The sequence below is a fragment of the Patagioenas fasciata genome, chromosome 11, assembly GCF_037038585.1.
Source record: "Patagioenas fasciata isolate bPatFas1 chromosome 11, bPatFas1.hap1, whole genome shotgun sequence".
NCBI classification, from domain to species: domain Eukaryota; kingdom Metazoa; phylum Chordata; class Aves; order Columbiformes; family Columbidae; genus Patagioenas; species Patagioenas fasciata.
Window position 1 is genome coordinate 10346684 of NC_092530.1, and position 22406 is coordinate 10369089.

Sequence of the window (22406 nt, forward strand, 5' to 3'; positions counted from 1 at the left end):
TTACAAAGGAAATCATCCTTCTTCCGGCAAATTCAAATCCATCTTAAAATTTCATGGAGAGGCAATTCATTAGGAGGAAAGTTATTTATGAATTTACTAAAAAAATGGATCTGTTCTCATTAAAACAAGCTTAAAGGTACAAAATGATAAAATGTCAGTTGCCTACTTAACTCTTTTGGTGGATGTATCACTAATGAGCTGAGAGACTCTGAGACTTCTCAGTTAGCACTTACAATTTAATTCAGCTGATGCAAAGCAAAAGAGACTTAGAAAAGACTTGCTTTATAGGTGTAAAAAATTAAAGCAGGATCAAGGAACAGACAAAAAGTATGTGCACAGACTTTCTTACAGGAACATTTAGATGCTGCTCAACTTTTGTCTTTGCCTGTTTAAACACAGGAAGTTTTTCATGTAATTGTGATTTACTTCATGAAGAGGGTAGGATTTAAATTCGGTGTTTGCAGAAGTACTGTCATTTAATCCAGGGAGACATGATAGAATTGGACGTGACCTTTGCAAGATTACTTGCCTTTGATTAGTTTCTGCATCTCTAGGATAGGATTTTGCATGTATGATCCAGTGCTTTCAGTTCCTGAGATGAGGGATGCTGTATGAAGGTAAAGGTTTCAAGTTTTCTTTCCCCAGATCTTCAGTCTTGGCAAATCGAGGGTTTACTTAAGAGAGTGGACTGAGGACCAGTTGGTCACTGAACCCGTGTGTCCATCTGTATGCAGAGGTTAAGGGATGTTACAAAGCCATCCCCTCACCAGCACCGAGAAGTTGTCCCTCAGAGTTGGTCTGAAGAGGATGGAGGGTACCCAGATCTCGAAATTTGCATAGAGAAATGTGTGAAGGTGGGTTCAGGGCATCTTTTCAAGGAACTTAAAGTCAACAAGATCATCAGACTTGCTAAATTACATGGTAAATTGGTAGGACATGGTCACCTCTGGGCTGTGAGGTGTAGCGTGTCTCTGCCATTTGAGACAGGTCGCTTCTCTGCAATCAAACGGCCGTGGCTGTCACTCACTGACTTGCTGCTTTCCGTTTGTGTCGTTGTTGATTTTGCAGGATAGCAGAATGTAGCTTTCTCTAACTGAATGCGCAATCACTCTCGTGTTTGTTTTCACAGGTGTTTCTTTTACTACATGCTGTAAGATCAGTAAAATGAAAAGGAAGAAGATGATTACAAGTGTTCTCAGGGAATGTATTTACCAAATGACTGGAGAGTAGTTATCATGGCATCCGTGTAATAGGTGTTCTTCTGCTTTCTTCCTGGCTTCCAAAAATGTGTATACTTTTCCTATCGAAATTACAGCTTGCAGAAGAACTTTCAGTGAAAAAAGCGATTGCTTGTTTCCTCTTGGATGTTTCTGTGATATTGAAAGGTTACCAACTGGCAGCACTCTACTTGCACTTATTGCTTGGACCCAAAGGTACCTCATTCTATAAAGACTTGGCTCTCCAGCCCGCAGGTCAGTGGTTATTTGTGGATTTAGCCAAACTGCTCTGTGACATTTAAGTTTCATCAGGCCTTGGAAACATTTCTGTTGAGCCTCAGGAGTGGGTTTCTGAAGGAAGTATGGATGCAACCCTCTTTCCTCACCTTGTTAGCGTTCCTAGCTCGGTGCCTGCTCTGTGTCATGCGGCGGGAGGACAACAGCAGCCACCCCATCTGCATCCTCAGGTCAGCCTGGTGTGCTACTGCCCCTGCTTTACCTCTCCTAGCATGAAATTCCAGCTCAGTTGGAATAGCGTTATTATCTTGTATACATAGTGGTTTTCTGGAGGTCTTGAATATCATCTTCTAGTCTGGGATGGGTTAACAGCTTAAAAGAAAAATTGAGGAAAGCAAGGAAAAATGCTCAGTATCTCCTGAGACTTTTATAATTATTTTCAGAAGTGGTGATAAATTGATTTCCTTTGCCATTTAACTTTGTCACCTACAGGTTTGTACTGTAGTTCTCATGGATCTCCTTGTCATGTAAACTTAGGCCAGATCTAGCAGTATAGTCCATTTTGAACCAGAAATTCTGTGTCAACTCTTTGTAGACATCTGGGATAGCAATGGATCAGCTTGTGATTCCTGTGAAACCTGGGGCAACGTATTCTTACGTATAAAAGTGAAGGAGGGCAAACTGATTCCATTTGAAGTACTGGCTAAATCAGTTTGATGTTACAAAGTTGAACACGTGATGACAAAATATTTAATTTTTAATTGTATTTTTTAGGCTTGCCCATTTTACTTAGCAATAAATTCACCCTTTATCCTTAATACATCCTGAATAGTATCTTCTATGCTTTTTGAAAATTATTTTTATCTTCTGTTATGTTGTGTACAAGATAATGTATTCTCCCCCTGGTGGTCCATTGGCATCTGTGTGACAGTGACAATAAACAAGCACCTTTAAATCTAGATATTATAAATCTACATGGTTTTTAGTTCAAATCAATGTCAACTCATCACAGACTGACTAGGCATCCCACTGAAGTTTAATAAAAACTAGGTCAGCTATATTGTAGAGTTCTTTTATTTTGCACTAAAAGGGGATGTTTAAGTTAAAGACAAAAATGTAAGGTTTAAAATTAAAGCTGCACTTGTGGCTCCAGCAGCTACTGCTTTACCTGTGGAAGATCTCTGTGATCTGTCAAACTTTCAAGTGTACAGTGCCAGGTTAACATGAACTATCAGCAATTAAAAACTGGGCAGAGCCTTAAAATATACTGCATGGGAATTTTCTGAGGTGGATATGAAGAAGTTAGATTAAAAATGTAGGTCATCCCATTTTCTGTCTTGTGATTCTTCAAAAAATACTTACCGATGTCTTATGATCTGTGAATTTGCGTGCACTTTTTTATTCCTTCACAGTCAGGAAATTAATTACATAGGAGATGCTTTCTAATCCTGCCTACCTTTGCTTCACTATTTAAAGGAGAAGTGGCCTGTGGAAATGCCTGGAAGAGCTTTGAAAGTGCGTCTTAAGGGTTTTAAGACCTTGGATTGTTCTTACTTTCCCATGGGTAGCTGGAGGAGAGAAGGCAGTATAAGAGCGATGGACCTTCCATTTCCTGTTTTGACATCACTTGCAGCTTTTTCAGCTTTTCTGGTTTTGCTCTCTGTGTGTAACACTTCACTCTAATCAATTCCAGAAAATTATTGAATTTCTTTGGCCAAGTCCTTATCTAACAACATGGGCCATAGCCTCCCAGCCAAGTGGCAGAATGAAACGTCTTGATAGTGAGAAAGTGTTGCGATGTATCTCATGGATTTAATTTTCTACTCCGCTAAAGAATCTAGGATGGCTCTAAGGCCAAAGGCTGTTCCTACAATACTGTTAAGACTTCGTTGGTAATCAGTTTTGTCCCAACCTCATTTTTAGGTATAGAGTCTGAAAGTGTTGGGGCATAATGGAACATAGTTTCCCAAAATAGTTGCTCCTGCTTAAGCAGGGTTTTGTGGAGGAAGGTTGTTGTAAACCCTTTTCCCTCTAGAGCTGGGACTCTGCCTTAGGAGGATTGCCACACCAGTGAGCCAGATGCTAAATGTATCTAACATGGTGTTCTGTTGATTTCAATAGCATGAGCTTCATTTAGACCCTCTGATAATCCAACCTAGTGTATAATCCAAATCTGGCTCAGAAAATTTCCTTCTCTTAATTTAGCAAAATGTCAATGAGATTTAAACTGTAAACCCCACTTCACAGTGAAAGCCTATTTCCTAGAAGTTCTTGTGATGCTTCTCAAGCCCATTTTGTGTGTGAATGATTTGTGAAAGAGCTTTTAGCACTCATGGACACATTCATTTATTTGAAATTATTCTGTGAATGTCATATGTAATTACAACTCCGTCTGCGAGCTGCTTATAAATTATCAGCTATGAAAGCTGTAGTGGGAACTCACTCTGTGTAGTTTGCTGTGCGTATGACATGATCACTGATATCACAGTATCGTATCTGTCTCTCTTTCAGTGTCTTCCAAATAACTTGACCAATATGAGTAGCCACAGGATACTTGTAAACCAGGAGGAATCTCCGAGTGAATTTTAGATCCTTGCTCCAGGTGGGACCTGGCTGTGAATGCAAAGACTGTGCTCCCCCCTGCTGTGCACGTGTTGTGTTGTTTTAACTGAAGTCAAATTAATTTTCTTCATGCGGTTAGAAACTCTTCTTTGTCACAGTTAGCACGGTTGTTGTTTGCATTTAGTTTGAGAGCAAGAAGATTCTTTGACTTCAAGTAACTCGAGTTGGGAAGAAGCTGCAAAAGAGTTCCCCTAAATTACACAAAGGATTGGCTGCTGCAGATTTGATCTGTGATCAACAGGAGCTTTGTGGCAAGATGGTGACCCTTACCAAGCACATCTGCAATCCTGTATTTCCTTCATTCTCCCTTGCACAAGAGACTGTCACACTCTCAGTCCCACTGGGGCCCATCCCATGCCTGGTTGCGAAGGGTTCATGGGCCCCGAATTGGAACCACCCAGGCAGAGTGGCCACCAACATGCTGTTTCGAAGCTCTTCTCTTCAGCATTTTGAGGTGAAACTCCGCATGTAACGCATTCATAATTGTAGTACGTAGAACTGTTCCCACAAGATGTAGGCTGCCACTTACATGATTCGTCGAATTCATTTTCCCTCTGTCCTTTTCAAGACATCTTCCTGTTCTCCCTTTGATAAATGGAGCTCTGAGCCCATTATTTATACAGGGCACATACTGTTACTGAACTGGTGGCACCCACATGTATCTCCCTTGTTGCAGTAATGCTTTCCTAATACCTAATGGTTGCTGTTAAGGTTAAATCAACCAGTTTAGATGTGATGAGGCAGGAAGACTGAACCTCAGTTTAATAAATAAACTAGGATATCTTCCTTTAACTCCTTTCATTCACAGAGAGCATTAATTAATAGAAATGCAGAGAATTTAAGTGCTTTTGTTTGGTATTTAGCAACAACATAAAAATAAATCTACCATGCCCTTTGCTAAAAGTTGATTGGACATCTAATTTGTTAATATGATGCTTTTTAATGTCTTCTATTGTCATTTTGATTTCCAGGTCAGTGAATTTATAGAAAGTAACCACAGGCAAAGTCCTCAGTTTGGAAAGTGACATTGTGGAATAGAATTTGAGTATAGTGGACAAGATTATCAAATAGAGTGAGTGAAGATGGCGATAGTATTTATGCTGGCAGGATTATGTGGTGAGTTAGTGCATATTCTGGAAGATAGCGACACTGTTTTAAAGCTCTGTTGTTTGCCAGAGCTGTAATATGACTGAAGTCATAGCATGCGGTACATTTATATCTATGCTCTGTGTTTAGAAGGAGGAGCATGGGTTTAGATGCCATAAAATGCGAAATTTCTTATTCCTTCCTCCTCTGCATAATGAAAAAAATATAAACAAGATCATTTTGCAGTTTGGAATTATATAGTGCTGAGTGGACAGTTCTGTGTCTTAAAAATTAATTGAAGCTTAGCTTTATTTTTACCTCTAAAAAAAGTTCTAGTTTTTGTATTTGTTTAGTCTGGACATGATGTGTACCTCCAGAAGATAGACCTGTCAAAACCCTGAGGTTTCCAATTCTGGAAACAGCTGTTAATGTGGCATTTTAAAAAGTAATATTAATAATGGTATTCGCTCAGATCAGTATCTGAGATTCCTTCTTGAAAGCACTTTCATACTTTACAGGGCTTGCAAAGATTATTTGCTATTCAAGGTTTCAAAAGAAAAAGGAAATTGGAAATATCGGCCCTTTGGGTACAGCTTGCTGAAAGAAGTGATGAATGAGCTCTGCCTTCCTAAGCAAGGTCTCCTCTGTAACTTCGCTGATAGTAGCCAGCTTTGGGGTTTCTCACGTATTGCCAGTCCCAGCTACATCTGTGAGACCTGTCTTGGAGGTGCATCTGTTATTATTCATGCAGCAGATACCGTAAGGCTGCAGTGGCAGCATTTGAACCCCGTTGTAGGTTGAATTCTTTAGGGACAAGGGAAAAGAGGGTGCCAGCAGAAGTGTTTCTAAAAGACCAAGCGCTGCACGTTGAGAGAAGCTTTCTGGTGAGACTGCAAGACTCCACTTAGCTCATAAATCAGAGCAATTGCGGCTTCCTCTGCAGTCTTGAGCACCCTTTGTTTGTTAACACCACACAAAGCATCTGAAACACTGTTCTTCCCACAGCAGGGAATGGGCAGTTGTGCAGAGACCATGACCTGGTAAGAGTTAAATGTTTTCTCTCAAAGAATAAAAACTAAATGGTGTATAGTACAGATTAGTGAATTCTGCAGGAGAGTCAATTGTTTTTAGAAAAGTAAAGCTCTTTCTCTTATTGTTTCTATGAACATCTATAATCATGGGCATTGATATTGCCACAAAGATACATGTATTGAATCTTCCTGAAAGTTGGAAAATCAACATTGAAATCCTAAAATGGAGACAGTATTGGAAACTTTCTCTTGTACATTGTTCGTTTGTACTGACATTGTTTGTGGGTGGCAAGCAATGCTAGCATAAAAAGAAGAAAAAGGCTATTAATATTTGCTCTATCGAAATGAGCATGAGGCACTGATGATTCGTAAGTGCTGCTGTAAATAGGCTTTATTGATGTTACTGTTTTTGCCTTCATATGAGATGTTTCAGTTTCCTGGGAGCTCTTAGGACTTGTCTCAGGTTTGCAGAGGATGGAAAAATTGTTTTTCAATGTATATCCTGAAAATGTTATCTGGTTTTCTTTTGGAAGTAACCAATGTTAAAACTGCTCTAGGGGGAGGTGTCCCTGCCTGTTGCAGAGCGGTTGGAACTGTGTGATTTCTAAGGCATCTTTGAACCCAAACCATTCTATGAGCTGTTCCCCAAATACAGAGAATCCATTCCCAGCACTTGTGGGGCGATGCTTGCTCTTGGTGTGTCATCTCAAGAGCTATGGGCTGTGTTCTGTCTCACTCTGAGATGCCCTGCTACCATCAGTCTGCCCCCAAGCGTTTTAGACCCAGTTTTATCCTGCTGGATTCATCCTACCCGCTGGCTTTGTTAATGAGACTGGAGCAGAGCCCGTTGCCTGAGGGAGCTGCCAGGTGCTCCTCCAGCATGGCCAGTGTCCTTGAGCTGGAGGGGAAAGGGCCACAACACGTTGTACCTTCCTGGCACATATGATGATCAGCTGCAATCTGACATTGAGATTTGACTGTACTACCCGAACTGGAGAAACGCATACATCAGGTTGTATGTGCGAGTCCTGTAGCTCCAAAAGCCCCATAAAGACTGGCCACAAGTTGCTGCCCTAAAGAACTGGAGGAACAAAATAGCCCTGAAGGTACCAAGTAACACAACAAATGGTAACGTATCGGTTTCTGCCCTCAAATCTGACAATTGACAATCCAAATAGAAGTTCCTCTATAGCTTACCCTGCTTTTATCCCAGATCTCTTACTAGTTTTTCTTCTTTTAGGACTAAAGTATAAGGGGTAAGGGTTTAAATGGCAAACAAAAGTTAGCGAGCCTGAAAGTCCTTTTTTTCTGAATCTGGAAAGTCTAAGTGATACTGAAAGCACCTCAGATATGAAGTTTTGTAGTCAGAACATTGACTTATATGAGTGTTAGGTATTTAAATACCTTTGGAAGTCTAGATTGCAAAAATCATGACTTTAGTATGCCAAGTTGCTTTGAGTTTTTTTTCAAATGTTACAATCAGTTCTGACACGCTAGGAAGATTTTTCTGCCTCAGACTTGATTTTAAGATGCTAATTATCAAATATTGTAATAAATAACCATAACTATAAAATTGTATTGCTATTCAGGCTGGCTCTTGTGACCTCCAATGTATGCCTGAACTTCTAAATATATTTTTTTCCAATAATATGCAAACTTAATGCAAATTTATTCCCCAGGACTGTTTCACTTTAACATCTCAGCTGACTGTCAGTTTAAGTTTACACATTACACAGACCTTTTTTTTTCCAGTGAAACTGGAGCTAGAAGTCACGTCACAAGTTAGTGTTCTCCAAGCAGGTGCTTTAAAAGATGATCTCTGAGCAGAGGCTGCCCATAAATCCCACAATTTATTGCATTCATTAGTATCTAGATAAAGGTTATTAGGCAATCAATCAGGGCCATGTCTCATTACCCTTTAGTAGTTGGGATGTTTTTGAGGTTTTCATCAGGGAGACAAGTTATTTTCTTTCCTGCTGCTGAGCAAAGAACTCCTCCAAGTGGATATTGTCTAAACTGGAGTATTGAAACATTAAGACCAGACCATGCACAAGATGGTGATGACTCAGGCAGTTTATTAGCCCTCTTCAGAAGACTACAGAGAAGGAGATATTTTTTCCAGATGGAGAAGTGGACGATACATTTATGGGGCAGCTGGTATGCAGGGACTGAGGAGAGGACATGACATGGCAGACAGAGGTATTAGCAGTAGCTAACAGCACAGCTTTGGCTGTGAAGATAAACTGGAATGCGAAGGTTTCTGGTGGTGTCTTTTATCTCAGTTTTAGCTGTGAGCTTGCAAAAGCAACAGCAAGGCGCTGTCAGGCCATTTCTGCACTGTAGGAGAGTGGATTCAGTTTGGATCAGCAGTCACAGGGCTGGGGGGCAAATTCTCTGCTCAGTGGAGCTGTGCTCGTGTACGCGGGCAGGGAATTGGCCTCTGGATGCTAATCTGGTGATCTGGCCCTTTTCATTCTTCAACCTGGGGCTGGAAATCTTATGTCAACTGCTTTCCTCAAAGCATTTCAGCATTCATTCTCTGTTTATCTGGACTCTTCAAATACAGAGGCAAGAAAAATCACCAAGATTTAAATAATTATTTGAATAAAATAATTGAATTTATATAAAGGTCAGCGGAGGTTCTACCTCAGCTGTAGGAAAAAAAGTGTGAAGGGTTCCTATATATATTGAAAACAATTTAGTCTGCTATCCCATATTGTTAATGATGCTTTTATCAATATTAATGTTGAAGATAGGTGTTCATAAGAGCTCTTTTCTATAAGTAAGCAACCACATTAATTTTGCCTCTGTGTGTATGTGTTGTGCATAGGGATGACTAATGACTGCATGAGCTGTGTGACATTTCCAGCCTAAATTCTAAGTCCGCGTGAAACTGGATCGCTAATAGGTTTAGATCCTAGCTCAAACTTAATGATTTTTTGGTGAGGATCTCACTGATAATTGGACTCTATTTTGCATGGGTCTTGGTTTCCCAAACGGTGATATTAAAGTACATGTAACATATCCATGTCCTGCTAAAGCTTCTTCCAGTTTTACGTCAGGATTTGGTACGTATAACTCTTGGTGTAAAACTGAGCTGTTTTCGTTGTGCATCTCGGCGTCTGAAGCTCTTCCCATGACTTTGATAGTACTTGAGGGGAAAGTTCCTTACTCTTCGTGCTTCAGGCTGTGCCTTGCAGTGGTGGGAGCTGTTGTCCTGCAGCACCGCGGGGCTGGAAAGAGCAGCTCCGCTCCTGGTTTGCAGTGTGTCAGTCTTCATGGGGCTCTGTCAAGAGTTGGGAATCTGGTCCGGGCAACCATGTATTTATCATTCTTTCCTAGTGAAAGTTGCACTTTCATGTCAGACAATGCGAGTGTGATAGGATGGTAATTGCCTGATGCTCTTCAGGAGAGGTTTGGGGAGCAGGAAATTCTGTGACTGATGACTATTGTATGATCCGCTTTGCATAATGGAGGCACGAAGTTATAATCAGCACTAGAGAAAGCACTGCTATGCAATCGGTCAGTGAGATTCTGAACAATGCGAAGATTGACTGAAATTACTGACTTTTATTTTTGATGATAAAACTAGTGAATTTTGATATAATTGCCACTTGAGGATAAAGTGATTCAAATTTGCGCAGCTGACAGGATTATGCCAGAGAATACCAAGTACCAAGATGTGCTGTGGTATAAAGGTTAATAAGTGTCAACTCACATTTGTAATAAATCTTAGAGTAGGTCATAGATATGTTATTTTGAAGTTCTTCCATAAAATTGTTTCTGTTGAAATTTATTGATATTCCAGAGCAGAATCGGGAAACCTACTCTTTACTATCCCTGTATGTCACCAAAGTAACTGGGAAATGAACTTCCATACATTAGTTTTGACTGGGATGTGCTCAGTTTTCTATTGTGTCAAAGGACGTGTTGTAAATTAAATTAGAAGCTGCTTGAATGCTTACCAAGTTCTTTGCTACATCACCAGAACAGCGTGCCAAAGTGACTGAAAGTTAATATCATGTTCTCTGACATCAGTCTAGTGATGTATAGCTCGCAGAATGAATTTCCAGTGTCAGTAAAACTTTAAAAACATTTACATATATCAAACTCACAATTCTGAAACCCTGTAACGTCCTTTCAATATATGCCATGGATCCTAGAAGCAAGGTGACAGCTATATATCTATCTAGTGGATTGTTCATTATCAGCGGAAGACAGGGGTATAATATCATTGCACATTTACTACTATGAATGCCAGTACAAACAGAAATAAAGATGAAAATAAATGGATAATACTGTTCAGAGATTCTAATTTTGCTTTGTCGACAACATCCAATATAAGATTGAAAAATTTCCAGAGATGCAGGAATCTATCTTTGAAGTTCCTTACTAGCTCAAAATTAGAGTCACCCCAGTAGGCTTCCATGTATTTTTTAATTAGGTCAAACCAAATAAATGCATGGTACATTGACATTAGAAGGAAAAGCTATAAAAACATATTGGGGCCAAAGTTGGCTCAGAAATAAAATTCCCTCCAAACTAACCAGAAGGTTCTCCTGTATATCCAGCAATGCATCGTTTCTTCAGGATGCTTCCCCTCCATTCCCTGTGCAAAGCCACACATCTGTGTGGACCGCACGGCCTGACCACATCCTGCAGGATCCTTCTTTGGGACCCAGGAGTGCGGTTCCTTTGGGTGAGGAGCCTTGCTCAGGGCTTTTGGTTACTCGTGCTGCTGGCCGGAGCAGTGGCTCATGGCAGCGCTGTCTGGAGCTGCTTGGGAAAGCAGCAGATAACAGCAACAGTGAAAGAAGCAGCAGCTGGCACTCCAGCTGAGGACAATTTGGAAATAAGGGTGACCTGTTGGGTCATATGTACAATATATGCTTGTGTCTGATGGCCACAGCATTGCTGCTCACCAGCAGATAGCATCTATTTCATCTTCATTGAATCACAATTAGCAAAGCAGCATACTCAGTAGTTCTGACCTGGCCCAGTGCTCTCTGTATCTGCAGTCCTGTATGACTAAGCCTTTTGGGGAGAGGAAAACACTGAGCACATCCCTGGTGCTTTGTAACAATAACACTGTCATATCCCACGGGAGAGCCCCACCAATTTGTGACGGCTTCTGAGACATTCCTCTCCATTGACTTTCACTGTCATCAATAACAGGAGCAGCTGGGGAGCAGGGGTGGTCTCAGAAGTGATGAATCCACACATACATAAAGGAGAGAACAGACTAGGCAGGCCCTAATCCTGTTTTAAGGTTAAGTAGTCATAGTCCCTAAAGCCTGCTTGTATCTTTTGCCAGTATTCCTATCATTACTTTGTGTTGAGAGTTGGAAACCCAAGAGCTACTCCTCCAGACGTAGTGGTTGTCATATCTTGTTTGATTCGTGCCTCCTACAAAGAATTTCAGGTGAAGTAGAAGATAGGAGCCCAAGTTTGACTTACATGGTTTGCTATTAAGTGTTTTGAAGAGAAGGAATAGCAAACACCACTTCTTAATAACATGTTTCTGCTGCAATGGTGCAATGTATCCATCTCAGTCCTTTGGGGATAACTTTTTTTACTGCTCTGCGTGACTGACTGTGAATCTATATTCAAACATGAAAGTTCATCCAGAACTACAGCTGCTATACTGGTAGATGCAGTTCTTTGTGGCACATCACAGCTCTTGCACGCTGACCTGGCTTCTCAGGCTCCTTGTCTTTTGACTGGCCAAGCAGAGGGAAGAGGTACAAGGGCAATACTCGTGCTCAACATCCAACATCCCATCCTCCCCTTACCAGCACCGTGCTCACGTTGCAGGAAGTTTTCGATCGCCGTTTGAAAGGGATATTTACGTTTGTTTCCAGCACAAGCATAGATAAGGCTAAAGTGTATGTTGCTTCTGTTGGGACTGGCTTTCTTGCAGTTGTGATTGTGTGTGGGGTTTTTTGGTGATTGTTTTATGTTTAGTTTTGTTTGTTCTTTTGTTTAGTTTGTTTGTTGTTTGTGTTTCTGGGGGGGTGTTTTTTTGTTATTTTTGTAGTGCTGTTCAGCATGTTCTGTGGTGACGGAGTCACTGTGTCTCATGTCACCAAGCACATTTACTCCTGACACAGTCCTTGGACCAGACAGGAAAGGGCAGAACTAAATTACAGAGGAGTGTGAAGCCTTGCATGAACTGGCACAGGACAAGACATGACACCTAGATGAGGTATATTTTGGGAAAGTAAGCAGTTTACTGTGTGAAGGCTTCGGTTTTACCACTGCAGGTAAATGCAGGTGCATTTGTTCATGGGGCAGAAGCCTTATGGCACCTATGAATTATGCAGAAAAATGCTTAAGTGACATCAATGTCTTCTCTATTTGCCAGTTTGTTAGCAAGAAATGGTGGGAAGGAGCTGGGCAAGGGAGAGCGGCTTTGCAAGAATGAGTTCCTGAGTACAAAGCAGCAAAGTTTTCTCAGTGATGCCCTTAGATATTCGTTGATGCTGACGATCAGACTTTGGGTGTAAACATGTCATGTTTAGGTCCTGGTATTATGCATTTAATTGTTTATTTTCTGTTACCTTTTCTAAGGCTTGTAAATAGTACAGTAGTACTGTACCCTCATTGTGTAAGGACTGATCTTTCCTATGTAATTTAGCTCATTACTTTTTACAGTTTCTCCAGTAAATACATTGTGCTTGCATTTAGAGGAATGTAATGTAAATCCTTACCAGTAGTAAATTATTTTTGGAGGACAGCTGCATTTTTCGTTGTAGGTTCTTACATTTTAGTCGTTGATTACATTTCAATGTGCAGTGGTAACCCAATAAGTCCTCGTGTTTGTCATTTGCAGCAGTGTCTGGCATCAGTGAACTTTACTGAAGTAGGTTTTCATGTATTGCTTAATTGGGTCAAACCAAATAAATGCATGGTACTTTGACATTACAAGGAAAAGCCATAAAAATAGAAATAAAATACAAGTACATCTTGGAATGTTTTTTCTCTGGCTCACTTAAAATCCTTTGCACAAAAGAATTGAGAATAAAAATATTTACATTCACAAAAATGAAAATTGCTTTGGAATAGCTAGTGCACAGCTAGCAGAGTGCACCCAACAGCGCTGCGGGTGGAGGTGCCCAAGATTTGTCTTAACCTGGTGTCAGTTAATTGATAAATTCCACATATTCATTTTTTATGGCTGATGCTCTATCGAACCAATAAAATGCATCTACAAGAATGTCTTGAGCTGAAAGTCTTTTTCCATCCTGAGTGCACTGTTGGAATCAGAATGTATTTCACTCTTTAGATAATCTCTTATTATAAAATACTGTCAGAGAACTAGAATTGCCACCCTCTGAATCCAGCATAAGTCATGTGCAAGTAAGAACGGATGTAGAGCTGTAGATAAGAGCTTTACTCTGCTACACTCAGGTAAAGTTGCTGGTCTTCAGGCTGGGATACAGTTGTGTCTTGGTAGAGCGGGTTACCTGGTGAATATCTCCTTTTAGCTGTGGCCAGTAGGCAAACGTGTACCCGCTTGTTACAGCGAACCCCGATGTGTTACTAAGTCCTCAGGAGTGAACTGATTTAAAGGTCTGATCCCTCTCTACTGAGAGACAGCAAAGACCCACAAGTGGCAGCTGCCTTGAGAGCATTCATGAGCATTATATTATCTTTTATCTTGTTTTGCATGAATGCTGACTCTGTAGAGGAAAAGCTTTTTGCTGCAGTGTACATGTGGTAACTTCATCTCCCATTTCCTCCTCAGCCGCCTCCTGCAGCTCTGGCATGTATGATGTTCTGCCTCCTGAAAGATGCTGCCTACAACTGGGAAAGGCCAAAGGAATAACGTGTGTGAATGACACAGTTCCAGTGAGTAACCTCTGCTATAGCCTCATTGGTCTGGGTTGACTACCAACTCTTCTAGACACTCTGTTCAAGTCTCCAAATGTAGTTACAACACTCTGACAAACTATTAGTCTCTCAACCCCAGCTACAGTGTTCTCAGGCATTATGCTACCTCCACTGTCAGCTAGTGCAGTGTTTACAACAAGGGATGACTGATCTCAGTTGTTGTCTTGAATTTCTTTAGCATTTGGACATGGCAGTGACTGTGTTTCACATCAGCTCTCAATACCATCACAATGTAGGAAGGAAAGATTGTCTTTCTCAGTGCATAATGAGGCAAGTAGGAGTGTGCAGTTTGTTTGCTCTTTGAAATGTTGATGGTCCGTCAGATTCCTTGGTGATGGCAGTGTGACACTGAGAATTTGATAGAACATACAGTAAGAGGGTCCCTGCTTTGAGCGAGGACTAGCAAGTACTGGTGCATGTGAGAGACTGCGTGTGGGCAAGGTTCTTAATAGGTTGTTGTGCCCAAGGACTTAAAATTCACATTCATTTAGACATTTGTCATTCTTTTAACTCATTAAATGTAAATATTCTATTTCAGTTGAAAACTTGGTAGGATTTCTTTTAATTATTTTGGCAAGGTTCATGAATTCTGATGCCTAAATGCGCTGCAGATTTCTCTTCATAATCAGTAGTTTTCTTCATGCTTCACATGAGGAGGATTGTTTGCATTAAGTTATTGTTCCACATATTTCTTCTTTACACAGAATTCTAGAGGTATGTGGTTTGGTTTTGGTTTTCATTGATGTTATTTTTCTCCAGTCTCTGTAGCGTTGCTGCTGCTGAAAATTTGAATCACTGTTTGAATTGCTGTTCTTTGAGACCATTGGCAATATATGCATTTGGGTGATAAATTTGTTTTTCATGCATGCAGCAAATATCATATGGAAGAAATTATTCTAAGGAACAGAAGGCAGAGAGCTGCAGGATTCAAAGTCATTTTCCACTGAACAATAAGGATCGATAGCTAACAGAGTTGAATCAAGCTGGAACTTTGAATCATAACCCTTTGATATTTCAGGGTGAATTTTGGACTCAGGAATATCTGAACCAGACACGACCACCCCAAATGTAGATTTTGACTCTGGATAGGAAACAACAGAAGAATGGATCCAATTTGCTGGCCCGGATATCTTGTGACAAAACATTTGCAAAAAAATCTCTGAACATTAATTCAGACACTGAATTACCTTGTTTAGGAACAACTAAATACACTTTCTCACAAGCATATTCTGGATTCAGAATGCTCCTGAAGAACTTGTCAAGCTGTGTAGTATGAGGTCAGTTTGCACAGCCATAATCCAGTTGTGTTATTACAATAGGCCTCTCATAAGGGTTCAGCAGATTGCTTAGGAAACTTAAATACTCTGTATTGCCATTTAGCTTTCACTTTTAATTGTGATCCCCCTACCTTACAGTTTTTCTTTAGTGCAGAATGCAATGACTGTAAATCTGATATTCCTGGTCTGGGAAGCTGGGGGCAATCGGAAGCATCGCAGTGCACACTCCTACAGATGTTTTGCTGTACTGCGTGCTGCACTGTTTGTCTGGAACCTCAGTGAACAGCTTGCAGTCATTCATTATCTTTGGACCTTTGGAATTTCACTCAGCCATAACCTCAGGTTCTGGCTGGAAAAAAAGGAAGGCTTTCTTATCTATTTAAGGACTTTATTAATAGTTTTACTGTATGTGACTCCTGACTCTTCTACTGCTGGGAACTCTGGTGCTTTCCATTCAGTTCAGAAGTCATTTTACGTAGGGTGGCTGCAACCTTTTCTTCTGCTGCCTCTAATAAATATTTTATGTCTGACATTTGAGCCTTGTATCTCACAGTCACCAGGATCCTTCTAATTGCAGAGCCTGAGGTCCTATTAGATGAAAAATCAACTCTACTGATATCCAAGCAGGTGAAATACCTGTTTACCGTGAAGTATCTTAAAAATGACCACAGCATCCTGGCTAGAAGCAGTTTCAGTAGCTCAACCCATCATGCAAAAGGTCCAGTTGCAACAATGCAACATCTTGTCTACTGAGTATCATAGCTGTTTTCATATTAACACTCCAGGACCTGTATTAACTCTTTTTGATGCAGAACAAATCAAATTCATGGTATCACTCAAGATATACGTAGTGCCTCTGCCAATTTAGCTGATCCAACACCACCCAAAGTGCTAGTATTTTTTTTCTGTGACCATTAATCATTTGTTGATCCTTAATATCATATCCTAAATGCCTAAAGCCTTAACATATTCTTAACATACAATGCAAGACTTGTATTGCTTTTTCCTTGTGTTTTAATTCCATGTTTGTAGAAAAGGAAGAATAACATTTGGATGTGGAGTTTATTTGGAACTGCCTGTCTGGTTCTGGGATCAGGCTCAAAAACTTAATATGGTGAAGATATCACCAAAATGTCTCATATGGTTGAGGCTGAATAGGTGTTTTGCTCCTCAAATTATGTTCTCTTTTGATATTGAAGGAAAAAAAACACAGTGTTTTTCATATCCCTACAAATTTCCAGTTCATAATGCATGTTAGGAGGCTGCATTTTTACATTTGGAGACTCTGAAATAATCTGTTGAGAAGAACCAAATTATGGAACTAAGCAATTGAGATTGCAGCCCCACATTTAAGAGTTTCGAAGGCCTTGGAAAATACGCAGTCTAAAGAAGAAATAGACTTTCCCCTGAAACATTGCAGGCCCTGACATTATTCAACACAATTATTTATAAACATTCTTAACTTTTCTCTTTTCGGATATGTCATGTCAGAGGCATCGAGAAAGTGCTCTTAATCTGTGCAGAATTTAGGCAAACAAGGAAGATAATGAAAAAAAAGGGGTGAAATATGGTACAAAAGAATTACTTGTTGCCGGGTTTAACAGGGTCTTAAACTGCTACAAGTCTATAGAGGAGACAGAGGCCCAGGGAGGAGGAAAAAAACAAAGAGCTGAGAAATGAAGCGAGTGGTTGGCTGTGAGCTGATAAAAGAAGAGGGAAGATGCCAGACTGAGAGAAACTGGGATGCTATTCCAGGTTTAGTGGGTGGAGTGAAAGCAGCCCAATGACAAGGAGCTGAAGAGCATTTGTATAACATTTTTTGCAGTGTGCAAATCTCCCTTGCTCCCTGTTCCATCGATAGACGCATGTATATTATAAAACTGTGTGTGGGAGCACTGCAGGGTGGTTTCCTATGTCTTTTATAAAATCCATATGAAACATTTCATGATTTACCACCTGTCAGCTTCTCTAGATCTTTGTTCTTGTTAACTGGTTCGGTTGTTGAAGACAAATGTTTTCTCTCTCTGCCCACCTCCAGCCTTCCCCCAGCAGCCGCAGGAAATCGGCACGGACCCGGCAATGCTGCCGGTGACAGAAATCCCCCCGCCTGCCCACAGACCACGCTTGCTCTGCACCGTGCTCAGCAGTGGAGAGGAGCGACAGAAATCTTGGCTGTTTGGTGCTTGGGAGAACAATCTGTGAAGAAGAATGTGGGCATGAGAAAAGGGGAGGTAGGAAGTGTTTGATTTTTCTCAGGCTTGAGAGACTTGAGGGATGGTTCAGTCTGCACAGAGAGAACTTTCCATCGCACCTAGATGGAGAAGATCTCTCCTGAGCAGAATTCAGAACTTATGCCTTAACTGGTTTCTATTCCCCCCATCATATGTTAAACAAGATTCTGGAAAATGACAAATGCATATGATGAGACACAACAACAGCAGGAAATGCTCTTCTCTAGAGATGGTGACAGTGGAGGAAACAGGGATTTGAGGTGATGGGAACAGCATGAGAATCTGGGCAGATTCAGATGGGCTCTTTCACATAGCTGAGGACTGCTGCTTGCAAATTTTTTTCTTTTGTACAGCAGGTCTCCCCTTTTACAAGAAAAAAGACAATGTACAAATATGTCAGACTACAAGATACCATAATAAATCTAACACATGCACAGCATATTTACAGCTTTATATGTGCTGTTGTTGATGGATTTGGACAAGCAACCTGCTAATTGCTGTTCTCCAGAGGGGTTAGGAGGAGAAGAATCATTAAAGAAAAGCTCCTTGGCATGATATAAATAGTGATTGTCTTTTCCAGCCTTCTTCTGTGTGTCCACGGAGGACGGGGTGGGTTACATAATTTAAAAAACCCCAAAACATTTATATACATAAATATATAAATATTATTTATATGTTATATTTCCTTAATATAATTATGTGAGAACTGTTTTCAAGAAGAAAAAGGATGAATAACACAGGTATCAGCCCTGACAAGGACAAGCAACATTGGAATTAAAATGCAAAACAGATTATGTTTATTTGGAATTTTCTCTGTCATTTAGTAGAGGTTCTTTAATTTGTTTATCTCTCCCTAAAATTGCCTATTGAATTTAATTAAGTGCACCATAGATTTATGAGTCAGGGTGACATGAAGAATTTTTTTTTAAAAGTAAGTTTATTTGTTCCTCGGCTGAGTATTCTCGAAGATGTTGTCATGACGTGCCTGGATTTCTGCTGGCACAGCAGAAGGTTCACTCCAATGCAGCAATTGCAGATGGGTAAGGCACATGTCATCGGCTCAATGAAACCTGTCAGCCCCCATGGCCGTGCATCTACACACATCTCCGTCAGTCACTTAAGAAATCATTGTTGATGATGCATCTTTACATTACTCATCACGGTCCTAGCGCTTTTAGATACATGTATGACATATCTCAAGTCGTGACATATCTCCTATAGTCTTGGCATGTTTACTTTGCATGTTTGTCTAGACTCTTCTACGATTCTCTTTATCTTTCTTTTCAAGAAATATATTAAAGAATATCTACTTATCTAAATTTATGCCCATAGAAATGGCTAGTGTATCTGTGGACTCAGTGAAATTTTGCCTGTCAACAGCAGCAAAACCAATTGACTCATTAGATTTACCACAATGCTAGAGAGAGGAAAAAGTCCGTTAGTAGAAATCAGTTTTGACTGTTTCTCACTGCGGCGTTCCAGATAGGAGGTGCATTAATGTTAATGAGGTAGCTAATCACAGTTTGTCATTGATGGATCTATAATCGTTAATCCATGAAATTTTAGATTATTTCTCTAAATTGAGACGTAATAAGGGAACTGAGCAGGGCTATTTCACATGTCTGGTTCACTTAAGAGAAGAGTTGTCATTCCCATGAATAAGGGGCAGGTTGTGTTCTGTGTACGTTTTCAAATATACTATATATACGTATAATTGAATGAGCAGAATCTGACCCAACTGCACTAAATTACATCTGTCCATATCTATATGTACCTATGAGCTCTTCTACCCTAACAAGCTACTTTTGTGTGGTCTAATCTTTTAGATTGCTCATAGAGATGGTCAGAAAAATTATTTTCAAGCTTTAATCCTTTTTTGACAATCTTTTGATAAATAAGTGTCCAAGTTTCAAGGGGAGGCCGCACACTTGGTGGGGATGAAGGCAAAGACACTCACACAGGCCTGTTACATGTAAGCCTCAATAAGCTTTTCTGTCCAGGTCCCCTCTGTGTGGTCCCTGGAAATCCTCGTACAAGCTGGAGCTCTCCGGACACTTGGTTCCAGTCCGCAGTGGGAGTTTTTAGGCTCAGGCTCCGTCAGCACAATGGATCACATCTGTTCAGGGTGGCCAGGGCTGGGGCTGCCGTACAGGCCGTGAATGAAGGAGAATAAAGTCATTGATGCCCTTGGGGACTGAGATACACTGGGTAACAGGGCTGTCCTTGGAGTGTTTGAGCCATGAAACTTTGGCAGTTTAACTGTAATTTCAGTCACAGCTGTCAGAGTCCTAAGCAGCATATTGTATTTCAGAATCAACATATGCTGTCATTTCCAAAATGAATTTCTCCTCTACCCTAAGATTTCTACTTTATGGGAATCCTGAAATATCAGAATTTCCTTTGGTTTGTCGTCTGTGTGTCCTGAGGAGTTTTGATCACTGTTACTGCACTTCTCTGTGCGCCTTCTCTGCTCTTTGGTGCTTTCCAAGAAGGGGAAATCAGATTTCTTGCAGCAGCAGGCTCACTATGGAATTATAAAATGGCATAATGGTATTTTCTCTTTCATCGTCTCCTTATTTCTAATAATTCCTAATGCTTTATTTGCCTTTTTAAGTGCCTTTGAGTACCAAGCTGATGTTTTCATGGTGCTGTTATAACTCTGAGATAGCTTTCCTGAAAGTTATTAGCTAATTTAGACTCAGTCACTGAATATGTCTAGGTAAGGTTACTTTTCTATGTGTGTTACTTTACATTTATTGACACTGAATTTTGTCTTTAAGTTTATTGCCTAATCATTCTGTATCATGAAATTCCTATGCAAGGCCTTGCGGTTTCCTTGCCTTTTTACTACCATGAATAATTTGTCACCAGCAGCAAAGGTTGCTGTCTCTGCCACCCCTTTTCCTGAGCATTTATGAAAGTATTAAATAGCACAATCTTCAGGGCAGAAGCTTCATTCAAAATCTTACTATTTATTCCTCCATTAGTTTCCTATCCTTTTAGTCTGCTATTAATCCATAAGAAGACATTCCCATGGCATTTTATGAACCTTTGGTTAAGAAATCCTCCTGAAAACCTATAGAAAATTCAAGTACAGCATATAAACTGTCTTGTCCTTGCCCTACAAAGAACTCTGAGATTCAGTGGCATGACTTACCTGTATGGGAACTGTGTTGACTTTATTATATCAGGTTTGTTCCTGTGTCTACTGTTTTCTTTGCTCATAATTCTGCAACCTGGTTGGGCACAAATATACTTGTTTTAATTCTCTAGAGCCCATAAAAACTCATTTTAAAAACTGGGCACCTGTTGGCTCATGTTTACTGTCTTCCACTTATCTGATGCAAATAATATTTTAAGGGATCAGTTTCATATTTAAAATTCATGGTGCTCCTCAATGTCCTATAATCTGTTTCTGTTCCTTTTACCAGTGGGATTTTTTATGCCCCTTTCTCCTAACACATCAGTTTAAGATAAATCCTCTCGTATATCCCCAAAGGTTGTTGAGTCTAAGTGGCTGTGCATATCCCAGCTGCAGTAATTTATCAGCCTTTCTTCTATAGTATAAGTCTCCTGTTCCCTTGGTACCTCTGTTGTCACTTGGTTCTGCGGAAAGACAGAAAGCCTACGCGCTTTGGCTATGTGTTAAGGATTTACTCTTTGTTTTAGTGTTGTCTTCATGTTGTTTCTCAACAAAAGATCTCAAGAATTTTTTTTTCTTCTTGTGTTTTTGCATTTTTACGTATAGCTTCCTACATATTATGTTCTTTCCTGTTTCCCTTCTTGGAGACATTTACACCATTTGAAGCATGTTGTCTTGCTTCCAAGACCTTCCATTATTGAACCATACTGGCCTTTCTGAGGTGTTAAAGCTTTTTTTTTCCCCCCAAATGTTGTGTGTTTTGACTGATGTCATGATACAGTCAGTGACCTTCAAAACTATAAGTTTTTGACTGCTGCTTCTGATATAGTTCCCTTTTGGAAACTAAACCTGGGTACAGAAGATTCGTTGTTTCTCCTATGACGTGCTTTATCTGAGCGCGTTTTGGGACTTTTCCGTAACACCAGGCCTTTGAAAGCAATATCCCGAATAAGGTCACAGGCACCATTCGGTATGAAGTCAAGAGTTAGCTTTTTTTCTTTTGGTCCCTAACAAGTTTCTCCAAAACCTAAATGTTCATGTTATCTAAGAATTTTGTCTCAGTATCACCTACATTGACACCTACCTGGTTTATCTGAGTGTGGTTGAAAAGTTCTATTATTGTTACGTTTTTTGTCCTTGAGGATGCTGTTCTCAGTCATTGTCACCTTTCTGGTAAATCAGACATATAAATACATACTGTCCTTCTATTACTGAGGACTGGAACTGTGATCCATAGTGATTCTGTTCCTTGTTGATATATTTTATTTATTTAACAAATGTCATTCTGAAATTCCTGTAGTAAACAGCCTATATATATTTGTTCTTTTTTTATTTTCAGGCTCAAATTTAGGACTTTGTTACAACTTCTCTTTGATGCTTCCTAGTTGCATTTTGTTGATTTTTGTGCTGTGTTTTGTTAGAGGAGACAGAGCTGTTCTAACTTTCCTCCAGGGAGAATTGTTATGCCAAATTGTGTGTTCTACTCCTATCAGCTTTCTCTGCTCTTTTTTTTTGGCTCAGAATCAGTCCTGTAGAACCATTTTAAGTTCCAGCACTGCAATAAATTTGTTTGAGCAATAATGCCATGTTCATATCTGGTTATACTACACAAATATGTGTCAGGAGCAATACAGAAGCATTTGAACCTGCTTTGAGGGAAGGAGATGGAC

At 40.1% G+C, this 22406-nt stretch overlaps 1 long non-coding RNA gene across 4 annotated transcripts in view; it reads left to right on the plus strand.

Annotated features, from left to right (window-relative positions):
- Positions 1-22406, plus strand: part of LOC139828837 (uncharacterized) — a 352305-nt gene that overhangs the window by 53315 nt on the left and 276584 nt on the right. For all 4 annotated transcript variants that reach the window (XR_011740842.1, XR_011740840.1, XR_011740843.1 and 1 more), the window contains exons 2-3: positions 13941-14044; positions 17402-17594. This is a non-coding gene — a long non-coding RNA (uncharacterized lncRNA). The remainder of the gene's footprint in view (positions 1-13940; positions 14045-17401; positions 17595-22406) is intronic.